The sequence below is a fragment of the Oryctolagus cuniculus genome, chromosome 9, assembly GCF_051225735.1.
Source record: "Oryctolagus cuniculus isolate XC-2025 breed Fujian yellow rabbit chromosome 9, ASM5122573v1, whole genome shotgun sequence".
In the NCBI taxonomy this organism is placed as follows: domain Eukaryota; kingdom Metazoa; phylum Chordata; class Mammalia; order Lagomorpha; family Leporidae; genus Oryctolagus; species Oryctolagus cuniculus.
The window spans coordinates 137,377,297-137,397,513 of NC_142875.1; the positions used below are offsets into that span (position 1 = coordinate 137,377,297).

The 20,217-nt window shown below is 54.4% G+C and overlaps 1 protein-coding gene across 6 annotated transcripts in view; it reads right to left on the bottom strand.

Annotated features, from left to right (window-relative positions):
• Window positions 1-20,217, bottom strand: part of SLC38A4 (solute carrier family 38 member 4) — a 72,494-nt gene that overhangs the window by 36,520 nt on the left and 15,757 nt on the right. Inside the window, exon 2 of one of the 6 annotated variants that reach the window (XM_051851005.3) lies at window positions 17,647-18,027. The gene's annotated coding sequence lies outside the window, so the exon portion shown is untranslated. Of the gene's footprint in view, window positions 1-10,309; window positions 10,432-14,942; window positions 15,435-17,646; window positions 18,028-20,217 lie in introns of those variants that run through there. The other 5 variants (XM_051851003.3, XM_089304817.1, XM_051851008.3 and 2 more) reach the window with 5 other exon arrangements.

The window sequence follows — 20,217 nt, forward strand, 5'->3', positions numbered from 1 at the left end:
CTAACCTCCAGACACACGAACTACCGCCACAGTCGGAAACTCAGCAAACTCAGGAGCAACGGCAACTCGGCGCCTGACCCGCTCCCCGCAAGCTCGGTCCCTGCTCTCACTGAGCTGTTCTCCACTCCCCTGAGCATCGCCCACGCTGAGGGAGCCCTGAGGAGTGCGTCGAGCCACAGTCCACGGCTCCCACTCCTTCTGAAAACGTGGCGAGAGTTCCCACAGACCTCACGGTCCTCCTGAGAGCAGCAATTTGCACCGTGGCCTAACGAGGAGGCACTGTCACAGGGCAGCTCAGCGCACGGTGCTGACTGTACGCGGGAGCCAAGCAAGGCGCAATCAAAGGCCCAACACGCCTCGGGCGACGTGCAGCCTGGCCTGCTGCGTGAGGCGCTCTCGGGATCTGGGGCTGCAAGTGTGGCACTCAGCGGGCGGCGGGGAGAGGGAAGACCTCCTGGAGGAGGTGACAGCTGGACTGAAGTTGGAAGAGGAGGAGCCGGCAGGAGGAGCCAGATGGGGAGCCCAGAGTGGCAGAGGCCAGAAGTGAGAGCGCCCAGGGAGCACAAGACCCTCGCCCGCAGGGTCGGCAGCCCTGGGACTCCTTACATGCTGTGCAGAGGCCCGCCCATCAGTGCCCGAGGCAGTTCAGGATTCCAGGTGGGGAAGAAAATGTGTGGAGCCCCTCCCTCTGCACAGGCACCCTGGCCAGCGAGCCTGCTCCTCTGCACCCCATGAGCGAACACATCTGGCAGAGAACAGGAGAGCCCAGGCTCACGGGAGCTCCTCCCTGGGGGGCTCCTGGACGGCTCCATCGCCCCGGGCCCACAGTAAGTCACGAATTCCCAAGCAGAAACACACCTCACCTGCGTCAAGAGGGATGAAGCAAATGACATCAGCACCTTGCCTGGTGCTGGTGACAGCATCCACACTCTCGTTCTTCCTCGCAGGGTCCAGAGGTGAGGGAGGGGGGTGATGGGGCCACTGCGGGCACTGCCCGTTTGCTGACGGCTGACGGCATCTCCTGGGCCGAGGCTGAGGGCTGAGGCGGAGCTTCAGGGTCTCCGGACCCCTCCACTCACAGACTCTTCTCCCCTGCTGCACTGCCTGCTCCACACTCCCATACAGAAGACCCCACCAATGACCAGCGTGTCTCCTCGTGCAAAAACCAAAACACAATCTCTTGAGTATGACACGACCGCTGCAGACCCCCCACGTACCAGGTGCTATCTCAGTACATAACACATGGAAATCTGATGAGCCCAGGATACACTGTCAACATGACTAGCTCAAATCGGCCAAAATTCTGCTGTCTGGACAAGAACTCCTACAAGCGTCAGTGGTCAAGGAAAAGTGAGCAGGCTTCCCAACAGAAACGCGCTGATCATGAGCTCTGGCGTGCAGTTACCGTCCCGGTTCTCAGTGCTTCAATTCAGGACAGGCACTCGGCCGCATGGCTAAGTCGCCCGCGCTCCACGTCCGAGTCCTGACTTCAGCTTCCTGCTCAGGCGTGACAGCTCAAGTGCTGGAGTTCTGCCCCAGTGGGAGACCCAGACTGAACGCCCAGCTCCTGCCTGGCTGCGAACCAGCAGAGGGTGAGCGCACTCCCTGCATCTGTGTCCCTCTAACAAGCAGAGAACAGCCTGCACATCCTGAGTGAGTGTTCAGGGTGATGCGTTCTCCCGCTTCCTGCTCAGCGAGCCATCACGGACACCTACTGTGCACATGGGACTGCCCGTGCCTCATCAGGCTTCCCTCTGCTTTACCCGACAGACTGCAGCTTGCCGGTCATCGGGGGTCTTTGCAGTGGGCTGCTGCTGCAGGAGCTCTGCCCACACACACACGTGAGCCTCGCGTTCTGTGCCACAGGCATGTGTGTGAACAGAGACCCAGGCCTGCACCCTGTGCTCTGCATTTCTGTCTACCAGGGGGCACATGCGGTGGTCTTCCTTCCCAATCAAAGGCGCTCAGTGTCCACCCTTCGGGCCACACACAATCCTTAAGTGCACTGTGGCTGTCTCACTTGAACTCCAAACTTCATCAGATAGAGAGCTGAGTGGACAGGGCACTCACTCTGGGTCAGGCGCAAGGACTCAGATCCTAACCTGGCTTTACCACGGCCTGGCCAAACAAGGTCAGAACAGGCAGGGTGGGTCCAACCATCCTCAGAGCCCCTGCCTCTAGGAGGCCTTGCTGCTGAGCAGGCTGGCGGGGCTGCGACACCTGTCCACACCTCGCCCTTCCAGATGGCTGGGGTCTGACTCCCTGTGCAGGCAGCTCCATGTCCTGGGTTAACTCTGCTTCTTAGCTGTCCGGCTCTGGGCTAGCTGCTCGCATCTCTGTGCCTCGGCTCTCCTCTGTCCAGGAGACAGGACACAGTGCCCATGTCCCCCCACTGCCACCAGCCCCGAGTCACACTGCCAGTCCAGAGCAGCCACTGTGTCTACAGAACCATCTGACTCCAGTGCCTGATGTGGGGCCTATTTAGTAAGTCTTCAACCAGTAAGTAGATAAAATCCTGTGTAACATTCTAGGACTCAGTTATGTCTGATAAAAACATACACGAGCTGACTAGGAGGACTGACAGGAGATATTTAAGTTCCTGAACGGCCCAGGTCTCCTTACTAACCTTCATTTATGAGTCATCTGACTGAGTGAAACTGATTGTGGGATTAAGTTAGTTTCACACCTCAGGCTCTGAGCTGCATTGTTACCGTTGCACTATTGACCAGCTCGGTCAGAAAGCCGGAAAGGAGATTTGGCCCTGACCCCTAGGATCTGAGAAAACAACCTGTAAAAGACACCTTTCGCAATCTGTGCGTTTAATATTAACCAGCCTGTGAGGCACCGCGGTGCAGGGAGCACATTCACCCCAGGCCTGGCCCGAGTCACTGCTCAGCGGGAAAATGCCCGAGGTTCAGGGGGAGCCACAGGCTTTTTGCTTTGGGTCATGGTCAATCCCTGTGAGCGATGAAACGCGTGCCCAAGGTGTGCCCTGCCTTCCTCACTCTTCTCAGCTTATGTGGGTGGAGGACAGAAAGCCGGCTCTAGTGTTCACATGGACTACAGAAGTGGAACATCTTCAAAGCTAGAAACTCAAACACACATGCACACTGGCACACACCCACGTGAACATGCACTTGCATACATACACGCACACACACATGAGCAGCCTTCCAAAAGCCCATGGAGAATGTATGCCACAAAAAAAAGATGGGTTTCAAAATATTTTAGCAACACAATAAGCTTATCTTTTAATCCCAATTCACTTTCACTTATTATGGAGGTTTTCAAACATACAGAACAGTAGCCACAGTGACATAACGACCCCTCCTGTGGACACCATCTGGCTGTCATGTCGGCACAGCAATCTGAGGACAGGCAAACCACTGTTCCCACACACACTGCTTTAGAACTGTATATATATGTGTGTATGGATCCATGTACATGTGTATGTATTTGTGGGAGAGAGAGAGAGGCCTTCAAACCACAGTTTCACTTCCCAAATGCCCACAATGGCCAGGGCTGGGGCAGGCTGAAGCCAGGAGCCAAGAACTCCATTTTGGTCTCCCACATGGGTGGCAGGGACCCATAACTTTCTGCCTCCCAGGGTCTGCATTACCACGAAGCTGGACCTGGGAGTCAAACTCCAGCGTTCTAGTACTGAATGTAGGCGTCACAACCTAGCATCCCAACTTGAGTCAGATGCCTGCCTCCTCCCACTCACATATATTTAATAAATCACATATATATTTTTTGTAGTAAATATTGCTGAGTATATCAGTAATAGAAAACTACTTTCAAAAATAAAGTTGGGGCCAGCATTGTGGTGTAGCAGGTAAAGTCACAGTCTGTGACATCAGCATCCCATAGGTGTGCTGGTTCCTGTCCCGGCTACTCCACTTCCAATCCAGCTCCCTGCTAACGGCCTGGGAAAGGCAGTGGATGGCCCAAGTTCTTGGGCTCTTGCTACCCAGGTAGGAGACCTGGATGATGTTCCTGACTCCTGGCTTCGGCCTAGCCTGGCCCTGGCTGCTGCAGCCATTGGGGGAATGAACCAGCAGATAAAAGATCGGTCTGTCTCTCCCTGTCTCTGAACCTCTGAGTTCCAAATAATAATAAAAATAAAGAAGTCATGTGGAGCAATTTTTAAAATCCAAACAACACCCATGACCCATCAGCTCTGCCCTGAAGTCCAAAAGAAGCTGAGAGGCACCCCTGCATGAGGCCAGCATGGCCCTGAAGCCCAACAGCCAAGGTCATTCAGGAAGAAGCATGGGGTTGAAGCACGAGGACATTCAGCAAAATACAGGCTGGAGGACCGCACAGAACAGGCCAACGAAGGGTGGTGTCACTTCTCTTCTGAAGTGGAGTGGGACTGAGGAAGGCAAACAGTGGGACCAGGGGATATCAGCAGTCGCACAGCCAACAAGGGTGGGTTCCAGTGTTGAACACGTTGTAAGAGAGGGAACAAGAGAGGAGAGGCAATCTATGGATTAAAGGAGATTTTATTAGAAGACACACCAATCAATGAGTGTGATCCCTGTTTGGATTCTGACTCAGACAAATGAAGGAGGAGAGCAGGAGGCAGGGAAGGGAAGACGGAGACCGAGAATACGAACTCCCGACATCTGGACCCTGCCTGAATATTTGACACTGCTGAGCGTGCAAGTGTGACGGTATTTTTAGTTTTTCTTAGAGTCCTTTTCTTTTTGAGGTGCTTAATGAAGCATGCACGGAACAAAGTACACAATGACTTAGATTTGCTTGGAAATAATCTAGCAATGGCTGAGGAGGGTAGCAGAGAGGGAAAGGAGTGGACACGGATGAAATATGCCGACTAGGGTGATCACCATGGCAGCTGGGTGAACATGGAGGTTCTCTCCACTCTCCAATATGCCGCGAGTTTTTCATGCCAGATTCAAGTTTCTAGGCTGGAACTATTATGTGCCTTTTCTTGATAGTGTGGCAATGCCGAAAGCAAAAGGAAGATAGCAGAAATTCCTTTGACCATCCAGGAATTTCTGTCACTAGCACTCTGCAGTTCTGCCATTACAGATGAGGTTTATAATCACGAATATGGAATACTATGAGGCACAGAAGGGTAAATCATGCTCAATAAAATGTTAATTTTAAGGCGTGTCTTTACTGTATTATTTTAATACTTTATTGAAGTATATTTCATACACGAGGGCTGCATGCAATTAATGTGCACAATCTGAAGAGAGTCTGGACATACGTATGCATGAAACCATCACCATCATGGATGCCAGACTTGTCCATCACCTGCCTGGGCACCTGTGTTGAGTTTGTGGCTGGAGCACTTCACCTCAGTCCTACCTTCCTCACACCACACAGTGTGTGATCAGATCTCCACAGCCAGTCCAGCACACACAGCCGAAACCCGTGCCTGTCAGCAGCTCGCATGAGCCCTCCCCAGCCGCGCACTCACAGCTGCACCCCCCAGGGCACTCGCACACCTGCAATCAGGACTCGCGCCTGTGTGCCTGGCTTATTTCACTTAACACGACGTCCTCCAGGTTCATCCACCGTCACAAACTTCTGCATCCCATCTAGTGTGCATACCATGTTCTCTGGGTCCACTCGCTGCCATGGACATCTGTGTTGTTGCTGTACCTCGGCTGCCGTGGACAGTGCCGTGGTGAACACGGGGCACCACACTGCCTCCTGACCCAGATTCCGAGTCCTTGGGTAAATGCCCAGCACTGGACTGCTGATCATGTTCAAGCTCTATTTTAATTTCTTGAGGAACCTCCACACTGTTCTAATCTCCACCCCTACCGACGAAGACGGAACCCCCCTTTCCACGTCTTCAACAACGCTGGTCACCTGACTCGAGGGAGGGGCTGTGTCCCCGATGCTTAGTGATGCAGAGCACCCCCTCATGCTGCTGTTGGCCAATCACCTCTTTTTTAGAGAATGTCTTTTGCCCTTTTTTAAGTGAGTTGTTGTGTAGGAGTGCATTACATTTTTGGCATCCTAACCGCTTACGTTGTAGAAACACCTTCTCTATTCTGCAGGCTGCCTTTCACTCTGCAGAAGGTGTCCTGTGCTGGACAGAACACCTGCAGTTTGGTTAGGTAAGAAGTTACACATCACCCTATGTGTACGACAGGGGCTAAAAAATAGAAACGGGAATTTTATGTGATAGAATGAGAAGCAGCAATGGAAGCATGCCTTGGAAGCAGCCAGCATTTGGAAATCGAAAAGACTTGCCCAAGCTGCAGAGCCTCCTTAGCTTGGTCCCAGACCTCCCCCAGGGGCAGCTTAGGGAGACCTGCCCCATCCCGGGGAAGTGGGGATTGTTTAGGTCCAGGAACAGCGTGCCACTCAAGTGCTGGGAGGACCTGCAGGAATTCTACACTGGAAGCCCCTGCTCAGCACCACTCAGAGTAAGAGGAAGCGGGAGGAAAAATGTGGGCTCATACAGATCAACTCCTGTGTGAACGCGGAGTGGGCCCTCGTTCTTGGCTGCGACGCTGCCCGGCCCGCCACGTGTGTCCTCCCTGCCTTCACTCGCACGCTCCCTGGGTGAACACCAGGACTTCCGATCCAGCCGTCCCCGGCGGTCTGAGGTCCCCCGTCTGTCTGCTATTTTGCTCCTGGTGCTTCTGGGGTCACGTCCGGGAGGGCACCGTTGCCTGGAGAAGGCAGGGAGCGTCCCCACCGCCCTTTCTTCCAGGAGCTCCAGATCTCCATCGCGAAACTCCCTGTGAGCAGAGACTGCTGCGCACACGCTCAACCCGACGGCAGCTGCGCTCCAGGGACCTGCAGCCGTGGGCAGGGGCGTCAGGAAGCCCTGCAGCTGGCCTCTGCGGATCAGCCAGCGGGCGGACACCTGGCGCTCTCGCAATACCAAGGCTGCAGCTCTTCAAGGACAGGTCGCCCAGCATCGGCGAGCCAACTATTTGCACACACACCCTCTTCACAGAAACTGACCACCCTCAATTACTGCTCGCCAACAACGAAGGCTATGCCAAGGTGCACCTGCTTACTTCTGTCGGACCCCAAGAAGGGGGTGGGGAGGGGCACTTCCCGGCTGCGAGGAAGGGCCTGTCCCTTCTCAGGGTGCAGTCAAGGTGGAGTGGCCGACACGGAGAAGCTCAACTGTCACGCGGTGTGGCCTGCTTCCTTCAGACCACAGTCCTACTCATTTTGCAACGTCTGAAAGTTGGCTCTCTAGTTCTCATTAGTCGCAGTCATATTAATTGATGAGGATTTTCACCAAGGCCATGCCTGGGCCTAGCACCAGCACTGAGCACCCACAACGGATGCTCAGGAAGACAGAGAAGCTCACCGGAGACCGAAGCTGGGGCGCAGGAGGGGCAGGAAGACAGAGAAGCTCACCGGAGACCGAAGCTGGGGTGCAGGAGGGGCAGGAAGACAGAGAAGCTCACCCAGAGACGGAAGCTGGGGCGCAGGTGGGGCAGGAAGACAGAGAAGCTCACCCGGAGACCGAAGCTGGGGCGCAGGTGGGGCGTGGAGCCTCAGCCCACACCTGGCGGCAGCGGCCAGCTCCTGCGGACACGCCATCACCGTCAGGCGCCCACGCTGGCTGGACACGACTCCTACAACAGGACCCTGTCTATACAACATGCTGAACAGAACTGGGGCAGTCAGCGCAGGGGCCGTGTCTCCTGCACCTTACAGCTCCAGGAGAGGAGAGGAGAGGTCTGGGCGGGGACCCGGGGTCACAGGTTGACCTCAGCAAACCAGTTTTAGTTAAAGTGGGACGTTTGTGTGGACTTTGGCTGAAGTTGGCCTCGGGGGCCAGCTGAAGGAGTCTGAACTTGAAGGAATTTTGGTAGAAAACACAACATAAAGCATTCTATGTGGCTTCATTCCTCAAATCGTGGACACGGCCACAGCATTACAAAACAGCATGAGAGTAATTTATACCTAATGTGTGACTTTTGTCTACAGAGCTCCGGAAAACGACCTCTTCTCCTTCAAGCAAAAACCTTAAACACACACGCACCCACTCGGAGTCACAGCTAACACAGCGACACCCCGCCCCGCCCAGCCACCGCCACCACCTGGGGCGTGTGCCCGCAGCTTCCAGGAGACGCCGCTGGGCAGAGGGGGCGCAAGAGCGCACGCGATGGCGCAAAGGCGCCTCCCCCATCACCCAGCTTCCCTGCGGCTGGGACGGCCTCCGCGGCGAAGCGCGGACAGCAGCCACGCTCCTGCTGACACAGGTCTCTGGAGGGCGGCGCTGGGCTGCCGGGGAAGTGGCCGAGCTCGGCCTGAGAGCACTAACCTGCACAGGCACAGCTTCCATAGGGCTCCACCAACCTGAACTGTTTTCACTGAGTGTCCAGTCACAGGCCAGGTCACAGGTACCAGGTTACACCCCTCGCTGCCGTCCCTAGCGGCCCCTGTTCCAGTGAGGAGGCCAAGCCACGCGCAGACGCTGCGCCAAGTACTTTTATCCTCACCCTTCCACCACCAAAGCCCTCAGCACCCCTTCAGTCTCACTGGGGTCCCCCCAGGTGGGCACCCTAAAATGACAGCCAGGGTGCACCGCACACTGCCCAGCCCTGAGGAGGAGGGCTGCTGCCTTCCTCAGCAGAGGATCGTGCTGAGCAATGAAAAACCAGCCTCAAAAAAGGTGTGCAGCGTGGCTCTATCTGCGTGCTATCCTCGAAATGCAGATCCGGAGAGGACAGCCTGTGGTGGCCGGGGCAGGCAGGGCGGGCGGGTGACAGCAGGGAGATCTCTGCGATGCTACACTTGTGTGCTGTGACAGAGCAGCAGCTGTGCACACCTACCCCAGTGATACAATGAACAAACCCAACCCTATGCACACCCGACCGGTGCCAGCGTTCTGGTGTTCATTCCGTGCTGAGTACCTCGATGGAACACTCTCTGGGGGCCTGGAAGTTCTCAGAAGACACCACACGCCTGCGCATGGCCCACGGAGAGAGTGGACGCAGCAGGCCACTCGTGCAGGCCGGCGTCTCTGTTCTGACAGTGCTGCTGCAGGAGTGAAGCGAGTGTGGCCTCGGGATCCTCACCCAACAGCTCTGTCCATGCAGGGCTCACAGGGGGTTGGGGCATTCACCGAGTGAGGCTAGAGCACTCTCACTCGAGACGGAGGCTACTGTGGGCATAGTTTTTACAAACCTTTTGTGTTCCTTGTAAGGCATTCCCAAATGCGACTGCACACACCACGGGCATTCCGTGCGTACCCGGGATGTCTCTTAGCACAGAGGCTCTCTTTATCAGTTCCTCTCACCTTTGCCCTCCACGTCCACTTCCACCTCCACCTCACTACCACTTGCCAAGTCCCCAACCTGCTGCAAAAGTGGCTGGCAAACCTGGCAGTGTGGGTGTTGTCACGCGCACACCCGGGACACACTGCCCAGCAGTCACCACCCTGCGCCAGCACCCTGCCAAGCTGCGGCCTCGCTGGGCACCCACGTGCTCAGAGCTGCGCCTGACCACCTGTCCCCTAGTCCCCTCATGGTGCAGTCCACCTTATCCCCTTCCTTCCTTAGCATTTTTATAGGAGGAGTGTACCCATGCTGTAAAATCAGCCAAAACAAAGAGCAAAGTTCCTGCCCTGAGGAGAGTGTTGGCACAAGGAGCGAGGGCGAGGGCAAGGCAAACACAGGTGGGGCGAGAGAGCTGGGAGGCGGCAGCAGCCAGTGACACTGTGGTCCAAGCACAGGCTGAGTCAGGGTGCCTCCTCCCCGCAGGTGACAGAAGGAAAGCTGAGCAGTGATCCCAAGGACAGCCACACATCACGAAGTGCTAACTGCAGTAAGGCACAGCAGGCACTGCTAATGTGTCTAAGTGGAAAACCTGAGTTTCTCCACCTGCTTGATGTGACAAACAGTTCCAGAGCTTACAAAGTGCCAGCTGGGGTTCTAAACGTTGCATAAACGTTAACTCCTTTAATCCCTCTAAGTCCCCACAAGGGAGGAACTGCTACAGCCCCCATTTTAGAGCTGAAGAGTGAGGCAGTCGGGTTAACTAAACGGCTCAAGGGCTTTGGGGTGAAAAGTAGGGGAGCCAAAGCCTGAACCCAGCCAGCCCAGAGAAGGCAAAAGACCCAGAAAATCTCAGTAGTGGAATCCAGGAAGCCCAGATGACAGAGCCAGCGTCAGAACCCAGGAAGCCCAGTTGCGAGAGCACCGAGCTCACATCCAACGCTGTGGCTCCCAAGCCCGCACCCTTAGCCGTGTACTATAGTACACATTAAATAAATCACTTGATTTAAATGTTTACATCAACTAACGCATGAATTCCCTTTGCAAAGACCTAGAACAGTTAAATGGGAAAGTACCTGAAGAATAAATACTGTCGAAAGAGGAGCAGAGGCAGACTTTCCCGCACACACACGGGCCGGCGTCTGTTTGCACCAGGCACTGTGGACACCGGGTGACAGCAGTGCTGTTTACTTTAAGGATGGACGCACACACACTGGGTCTAGCAGGGGCCACAGGAAGCAGCCAACAGGAAGCCGGGAGCTCTTCAGTCCTGATCTGCAGGTGCTGACCTGCTGTGTGGACCGGCCTGCCTGAGCACTACCCAGTCCTTTCTCATCCCCTCGCTTACATCCGTCACTTTAGTTGGGACACTGGAGGAAAACACATGAGTAAGTAGCATTCCAGTAACACTTGGGCAACACGGATGATAATGGCGACCACATCCTGCGCTTACTCTGCACCTTGGCGCACCGTAACTCACCGCAACCCCAGCCGTCAGTGAGGCAGATGCTGTTGCCACCCTGGCTTCACAGACTTAGCAGCCCAAGCTCAGGATAACTCAGAAAGCTGCCCAGAGATTCAAAGCTAAAATGAGGAGGATTTAACCTGGAGGATTCTTTGCAGGGTCCAGCTGCTGGGAGTCCCTGCTAACATAACCAAGGGTGCAGGCTCAGAGGCACACGGGCCTCTCTTCACAGCGCACACATCTCCTGGGGCGAGAGCAGGGCAGCACGAGTTAGGGCCACGCAACTCCCTACCTTGCCTTCTTTCTTAAAAGTGTATTAAGTGGGGCTGGCGCTGTGGTGTAATGGGTTAAGCTGCCACCTGCGATGCACTGGGCACTGGTTTGATTCCTATCTGCTCCACTTCCAATCCAGCTCCCTGCTAATGCACCTGGGAAAGCAGGAGAGGATGGCCCAAGTGCTTGCACCCAGACAGGAGACCCAGAAGAAGCTCCTGACTCCCGGCTTCAGTCTGGCCCAGCTCCGGCCATTGCGGCCATTTGGCAAGTGAACCAGCAAATGGAAGCGCGCGCTCTCTCGCTCTCTGTCTCTGTTTCTGTCTCTCCTTCTCTGTTTCTGTAATTCTGCCTTTCAAATAGGTAAAATAAATCTTTAAAAAAACACATTTAGCATCCTGCTCTTCTGACTCTGAAATGAAAAACAGAGCCAGCAAAACCTAAAATCAGCAGAGAAAGCGCCCATCTCACTCACACACAGATGGGTGCTGCTTGGAAATCCCTGTGTTGTGTAGACTGTCTACTCTCAAGTAAAATGCATCCCCGGGAGGCAGAAAGGCAGCGTGGTTTCCCTTCCAGGACACAGCGAAGCCCCGTCCTTGCCTCTGAGCACCCTGGCGTGGTCAGGAGTCTGAAGGGCTGGACACCATGACGAGCCCTAGCGAATGAGCGAGTGGCGAGCACACTGCCGACTCCTGTGCCCGGCGCAAGTCCTTCCCCAGCCTCTCCTTTGCTTCCCCACTCCCCAGGGCTGCTCCCACCCTCTCCCTTCTCTGCCTCTGTCAGTGCTCCAGTCTTTCCTGGGTAACTGCTGTTTCTGCTTCCAAGCCTGGCTCAGGCACGGCAAAGCCCTGAACTTGCCCCGCACCCCAGCCTGAGCCAGGTGCTGAGCCTGCAGCGTGGGAGCCAGCTGCCTTGGTCCTGCCGGCTCTGATGGAACTGTGGTCTGTCTGTCCTTCCCACCACCCCAGCACTGCTATCCCGTGACCATTTCTTGAGGACCTAGTACCTGCCCAGTGCTGTGCAAGGTGTTGGGGAGACAGAGATAAAGGAACTCTCTGAGGTGGCCCCAGGAAGACAGGGTCCCTGAGTGACTGCAGAGAGCCAGCAGAATTAGGTCACTGCAGAAATGGGAGGGTGAGATGAGGGGGAGTGGAATTCTCTTTCCCTCTGCCCCGCTCACCTCCTGCTGGGCGACATTAGGCGTTGCTAAGGCTCTTTCTCCTGAGCTGTGTGTCTGCTCCCTCCCAGCTGTCTTTACTTTATGTCTGTGTTGACGGAACACACAAGAGCCTTGGCACAGGACAGCTGTGGTCCCAGGGCCAGCACCGTCCCTTTAGCTCCAATGCCCTTGCCTTTAAAAGAGCACAACCAGAGCCTACAGCATGCAGGGCAGTGTGACGCTCACCTGAGAGTCAGGGCGCAGAGACTCGGGACGCAGGCTGGTCTCAGAGGGCCCATCCGTCCCCGCTCTCCCCTCCCCCCACTGCTGCTTGTCCTCCCTGTGGGACGTCATCAGCACAGCGGGGACATGCGAGAGGCTTGCAGGGGACGCACACCTGTGAACACTGTGTCACCAAGAGTACACAATATCGGCCCTCAAGCCCACCAAACCCTGGGCTTTCACAGGGATCTCTGCTTTCAAATGCAAAAAAGAAAAGAGCTTAAGCTTTTAAAAACAAGGTGACTCCTAAAAAAGAACTGATAGAAAGACACCCAGAGGACACTCAGAAATGAACAAAGGCGATTCTGCCCGAGAGGGGAGGCATTGGCACACAGGCCACGAGCCGCCACGTCTCTCTGCTGTCCTCAGCGCCTGCGCTGAAGTGGACCGCAGGGAGGCCACGCGTATTCCAAAGTCCCAGTCCTGGAACTGCCTGGCTCCCAGGCAGGATTCTGTCTCACACCCAGAGGTGAGTTTCTGTCCCTAAAATCAGCCTTCCGGGGCCTGCCTATTGATAAGGCACGCTGAGACAATTACTGCCAGGAGGCCCTCCAGAGGCATTCTGCTAGCACTCGTGTGCTTCCCTCTGCTGATCTGTGAAATGGGTGTACAAACAGCTCCAGCTCACACGGCTGCTGCGAGGGCACATACTCACACCAGGAAGCACTTGGTGAAACACAAAGATGTGGTCTCAGCGGACCAGCAAGGCTAGCCTCCAGCTCTCCCCGGCCCCAGAGAGGGCTGCCCAGCCCCGGGCACCTGTCTCCCAGCTCTGTGTTGTTTTGTGATGAAATACACTCAGCACATGCTCCCTGTCTCCGAACACAAAAGGTGTTCAGTAATCTGGGAAGATCTCTGTCCCAACAGACTCCCACAGAGAGGCAGGATGTACTTGTAGATGCACTTGTTAGAACTTGAGAGACTGTGTTACACACACACACACAGACCCACATGCATACACACGCACACACAGAGACACACCCAGAGATTTTAAGAATGTACTTTATACAAAATAACCAGTTCATATGGAAATAAATTTACAGACCTCCAATGATCAAAAAGCTTTTTAAAAATAATCCAACACACATTATTGAAGTAACTATTGAGGTAAGCGTAGCAGGCAATCAGAAGAGCACGACAAACTATACACAACATAAAAATGAACAGTACGCCCTTCCAGACTGTCCAGTAGGGTTCACACAGCTTTGCTTCTGGAGCAGGGGATTCCCTGAGGGAGACAACAGAGCCACAGACAGACAGTCACAGACACAGACATACCCACACAGACCCCACACACACACCGAGAGACACAGGAAGCACATAAACAGACCCACAAAGACACAAACACATACACAGAGCAACACATATACACAGACACACCCACACCCACACAAAAACAGTTCCAGAGGCGTACATAGAGACATACCCACACAGACACACACACACACACACAATACAGAGATCCACACACAGACACACAGACATATATACATATACAGAGACACAGATAACACGTATACACAGACACACACACAAGACTCACATACACAAACACAGAGACACAAACACCCAGGATACACAGACACATACCCACACAAAAGCACAGACCCACATAGAGACAAAGACACACAAACGACACAGACACACATAGACGACACTCAGGCTTGTTTCCAGTGGGCTCAACAGAAGACCCTGAGGACATCCTCCCTGCACACCCACCCCTTCTCCCAGGAGGCGGTGCCAGGCTGGCTCCAGGCCAGCAGCAATAGGGAGCACAGGGTGGCAGGGCGGGCAGCTGGGGTCAGGGCACAGGCAGCTGCAGTCTGCCCTTTTGCTCGGGGAAGCAGACATCAGTGGCCTCCTAGTCCCACTTCATGGCTCTGAACGCTCAGGGTGGCCCCACACCTCCAACCGGGCCCCCGGGGCTTCCCCGGAGGATCAAGTCTCCCCACAAGGGGCCAGGAGCCAGGCCAGCATCAGTGCAGTCGCGGTGCCACTGAGGCTGCGTCTGAGTCCCAAGTCCACCTAGGCTGGCCTGGCACAGCACCCTCCTGCACTCCTGTGCCACCTGCAGCCTCGCGACGCTGGTTCCGCCTGACCCTGCTCACCTGCCTGCGTCCGGTGCCCGGCCCTGGCAACCCCATTCCTTCCCTCTTTCCTCCATGTCCTTCCTGCCCTCATCCTCCGTCCCAGACCCCTCTTCTGCCCCTCACCTGGAGCGGGGTCTGCCTCCCCAGCCCCCAGCCCCCTTGGAATCGCCCCCACAGGTTCCTGCCCCGGCACTCCCTCGCCTTTCTCACTCTCAGAGACCTCTGGGGAGCTCCCAAATCCTGGGCTGGGCAAGGATTGCGCCCGCCTTGCTCGACCCAGCTGTCCGGGACCAGGAGACTATTTTCAGCCCCGAAGATGGGCCCGGGTCCAGCCATGTGGGGACATGTCGCGGGAATCCCTGAGCACCTATGGCTGGCCCCCAGCAAGGTCACCCCCCCAGCCTTGCAGCCGCACGAGGGGGTCTCCGAGTACCCACCCTGGAACCCTCGTGGGCCGCAGAGGCGGCGAGCTTGGCAAACCACGTTTTTGGAAAGCGCGCTCGCTAATGCAGGGTGCCTTCCTTCCGTGCGCCCGGTCACTCTGCTGTGGTCTGTCGGGTCACGGTGTGCAGCGATCCAACCCACAGGGCACTGTCCAGGGACTCCCAGAACCAGGACCGCCAACCCGTCCCGAGCGCTAGCGCGGACCCGCGACACAGGCAGGACCCCGCTCACCGAGTGTTCTGCGCCCCGGGCAGGATCCAAGCGGCCGGAGCACGCGGAGGACGACACCCTCTGCTTTCTTCCCGCTTTGCAGAGTGGAAATTTCCATCTGAGATAGGGGGCGGCATCCCCGCGTCGCGTTTCCTGCGGACCCTCCCTTCCAGCTCGACCGCCAATCGCCAGGCGGCAACCTGAGCCTGAACGGAGCATCCCAGGTGGACTGAGCCACACTGTCCCAGGCAGCCAGGCAGCCGCCTGTCCGGCCCGGGCGCACTGGGCGCTTGCCTTTGGACGGCTCGGTTTCTCAGCAAGCCAGGCGCCATGCGCAGGCCACCTACTGAGCTCCCTCCCCGCAGGTCTGGGGGAGGCCAGCCGAGCCTTTGGTACAAAGAAACGACCTCCCATACCAGGATGAAATGGGGCAGCGGCTAGTGTGAACCGCGAGTCTTCACTGGGTCTCCAGTTCAGGCACTGCCTTCAGTCAGGCTGGTTGCAGGCACCAGCTGCCACCTGGGGAGCCAGCACAACAGACATGCCCCCTGTGTCCCGCTCCTTAGCATCCCGCTGCTCTTCTCCACAGTGAGCAAACTCGCCAGCAGCACACTCGGAACCCACCCTTCCCACGAAACGCTATTCAGAACAGAAGGCTTCCCTGCCTCCTCACTGGGCACACCCAGGGACCCTTGTGTTACAGCTCCCAGAACAAGCACGCCAGCAACACCCTGGCACTTCGAAAAACAAGCTGACCTGGAAAACGTATGGTAATCGGGGACAGTAAAGACGGCACTGCCAGTACCCACAGCAGCAATGCACCCACACACCACGGTGATGCAATCACACACACGTGTGTGCCACACACATCACAGCATTAGTGTACACACACACCTCCACACACATCACAGGCGACATAATCATACACACATCAGAGCATCACTGCACACACATGCACACCAAACATATCAGCTCATCAATGCACACACACACATCACAGGCGATGTAGTCACACATGCACTGAGCACACATGTTACAGTATTAGTGTACACATGTTACCCCCACATATCACAGCATCAGTGCACACACATGTACACCACACACATCACAGCATCAGTGCACACGCATGCACCCCACACACATCACAGCATCAGTGCACACGCATGCACCCCACACACATCACAGCATCAGTGCACACACACACATGTACCCCACACACATCACAGCATCAGTGCACACGCATGTACACCACACACATCACAGCATCAGTGCACACGCATGTACACCACACACATCACAGCATCAGTGCACACACATGTACACCACACACATCACAGCATCAGTGCACACACATGTACACCACACACATCACAGCATCAGTGCACACACACACATGTACCCCACATACAGCACATCAGGGCACATGCATGTAGCCCTGTATCACAGCATCAGTGCACACACATGCACATGCACCCCACACACATCACAGCATCAGTGCACACACATGCACATGCACCCCACACACATCACAGCATCAGTGCACACACATGCACATGCACCCCACACACATCACAGCATCAGTGCACACACATGCACATGCACCCCACACACATCACAGCATCAGTGCACACACACACATGTACCCCCCCACATCACAGCATCAGTGTACACACACACATGTACCCCCACACATCACAGCATCAGTGCACACGCATGTACACCACACACATCACAGCATCAGTGCACACACATGTACCTTGCATACATCAGTGTCAGTGCACACACATGTACCCCACACACATCACAGCCTCAGTGCACTCACATGCACCCCACATACAGCTCATCAGGGCACACACATGTAGCCCTGTATCACAGCATCAGTGCACATGCATGTACCACACACATATCACATCATCAGTGCACACACATGTACACCACACACATTACAGCATCAGTGCACACACATATACCCCACATACAGCTCATCAGGGCACACACACGCACCCCACACACATCACAGCATCAGTGCACACACATGTACCTTGCACACATCAGTGTCAGTGCACACACATGTACCCCACATACAGCACATCAGGGCACACACATGTAGCCCCATATCACAGCATCAGTGCACATGCATGTACCCCACACACATCACAGCCTCAGTGCAACACCCCTTCACATATCACTGGTGATGTAATCCACACGACACTGCCCAGGACGCATCTTCTCTGACTTTCTAAACCCAAACAACCCCCTGGTCCTACCCGTGCTCTGGAGTCAGACCCTCTGGGAGGAGTCCCAGGAATCCACGTTTCTAACAGGGCCCCAAATGGCTCCCATTAAGACTGGGACTGTCCAGACCAGGCTGTCCTGCTGGCGAGACGGACAGGAGCACGGCAGGGCCCACAGCCAGGTGTGGTGACAATGGGCCACCGTGTGGAGAGTGGGAGACCAAACAACAAGGTAATGGACTCGAGACCTTACCTGCGGTCCAGCTGGGAAATCCAAGGAGCACTGGGTGGCAGGGTCCTCTGATCACGGTGCAGGAACTGGGGCACAGATACCCTCTCCTCCAGCAAGCTGGGGACGGAGGCAGGCTCCCAGGAAGAGTCCATGTAGGAGCTGAGTCCAGACCTGCTGGCATGGCTCAAGAGGACCCCTGGACACAAGGGACCGAGCTGCGCCTGCTTCTTCAGATGGATAACAGCACGGAGGCAGACAATGGCAGGGCTGGACCGGTCGGCAGTGCCTACTGGCCGTGAAGATAGGAAGTGCTACAGCATCCAGACCACTGGGACAGGAAGCGGGGAACCTGGGCTCAGGTGCGCTCCTTCTGTGGATGATTTCCCCCAGACGACCTCAGACCTGCACGGAGATGACCATAAGGAAAACAGAACCCTGAGTAGCTGCGTTTAGAACAATCATTTCTGTATTCGCTTATGAAAAGCAGCTCTTTAATGTCACCAATAAATTAATTTGCAAAATTTGCTTATTTTAATAAGAAAAGGAAGTTTGGAAATGTAAAGAATAGGATGCAGCTGAGTTCACGAGTCTTCATAACTACCCAGCTAAAGGCATGTTACAAAACGTGAGAGCTGGAACACACCAGTCTTAAATCGTGCGCACACGCATCCAGCGTCCCTTTCTGTACCAGGATGCTCCACACAGGAGTTCACTGTGCTGAAGCATGTTCTTTTCAGTCATAAAGATACAAAGTTGTGCCCTTTTATAAAATTTGATAGCTCACCATAAATGTGAGAGAATGTGACACCACTGCCTGTACTCTACTCTGATGCTTCAAGTGCACATGTTTAGGTGTATACCCAGGTACAGGCAGGTGTACCTAATGATGTGATATGTGTAACTGTAGTCCCCCATCCAGTTTGCACAGGCAGAGTCTGATGTGACATATAATATATGCATTATATTGGTATATGTCTCTATCAAGTTACACAGGTGTAGTCTGATGTGATATGTTTATAATATTCACATTTCACAGGTGTAACCTGTGATATATATCTAATATATTAGTATATGCATATAAAATATATCATCACACAGATATAATCTGACATGATAAATATTACAAAATGGTATTTACATATATCAAATTTCATAGGTATAATCTGATGCTATATATATCACATCTAACAGGCATAATCTGATATGATACATATATTTTTATTAGCATATATATCAAGTCACATAGGTATAAACAGAGGTGATATGTAATTTTTATTAGAATATATAATATACATATCAAGTTTCACAGCCGTAATCTGATGTGATTTATACATTAGAATATGTAACAGATATACAATACATGAGATATATCAAGTACAACCTGAGGTGATATATGTATATAAAATACATACAAGTTACACAGGTGTAACCTGATGTAGATCACGTCACACAGGTACAATCTGCAGTGATGTAGATCAGGTCACACAGTGTAATCTGTTCTGATACATATGCATGTCTACATACATGTCATCTCCCACCCGTGACCCAGTACATACAGAGGAGGCCCCTTCCCCTGCCTGCAGACCAGTCCAGCAGGCGCAGGCACCGTCCTGCCCCTTCCCCTGGGCTCTGGCTCCCATCTCCCCAGCTCTGTGCAGGGGCCTTCCTGGAGCAAATATGAATGGTGCAGCTGCCCTGGACAGCTGTCTGGCAGTTCTTCAAAAAGTTAAAAAGACAATTTCCTGTAGCCTGACCACTCCCTTCCTGTGAAAACATACACACGTATACCTTGTAATCTGACATTCAAAGCAACCCCAAAGTGGGAATACTTCCACGGCCATCCCTGATGAACGAGTGCGCATCACACGTGCCTTGTCCATGTTAGAGAACGTGGCTTGGCGGTGAGATCATGTCATAGCACGGTGAGCACTGCAAGGCTGTGCTGAGAGGAAGAAACCAGCATTAAAAACACCACCCAGCAGTTAAGACGCCAACTTCCGTAAGAGAATCTGGGTTGGACAGCTGGCTTTGCCTCCTGACTCCACCGCTTCTGCCTATGCAGACCCTGGAAGGCCACAGTGATGGACCAAATGACTGGGTTCCTGCCACCCACGCAGGAGACCTGGATTCAGTTTCCTGGGCCTGGCTTGGCATTTGGGGAAGGAGACACTAGATGGGAGTACTCTGTCTCTCCTGCCTTTCAAATAAATAAATAATCATTTAGGGGCCAACGCTGTGGTGTAGCAGGTAAAGCCACTGCCTGCAGTGCCGGCATCCCACATGGGTGCCAGTTCAAGTCCTGGCTGCTCCATTTCCAATCCAGCTTTCTGTGATTGCTTGGGAAAGCAGCAGAAGATGACCCAAGTCCTTGGGCCCCTGCACCCTCGTGGGAGGCCAAGAAGCTCCTGGCTCTGTATTGCTGCAGCTCCAGCCGTTGCAGGCAATTGGGGAGTGAACCAGTGGATGGAAGACCTCTCTCCCTCTCCCTCTTCCTCTCCCTCTCCCTGCCTGCCTCTCTTCCTCCCTCTCTCTCTCTCTCTGCCTCTCCTTCTCTCTCTGTAACTCTTTCAAATAAATAATCTTTTTAAAAAA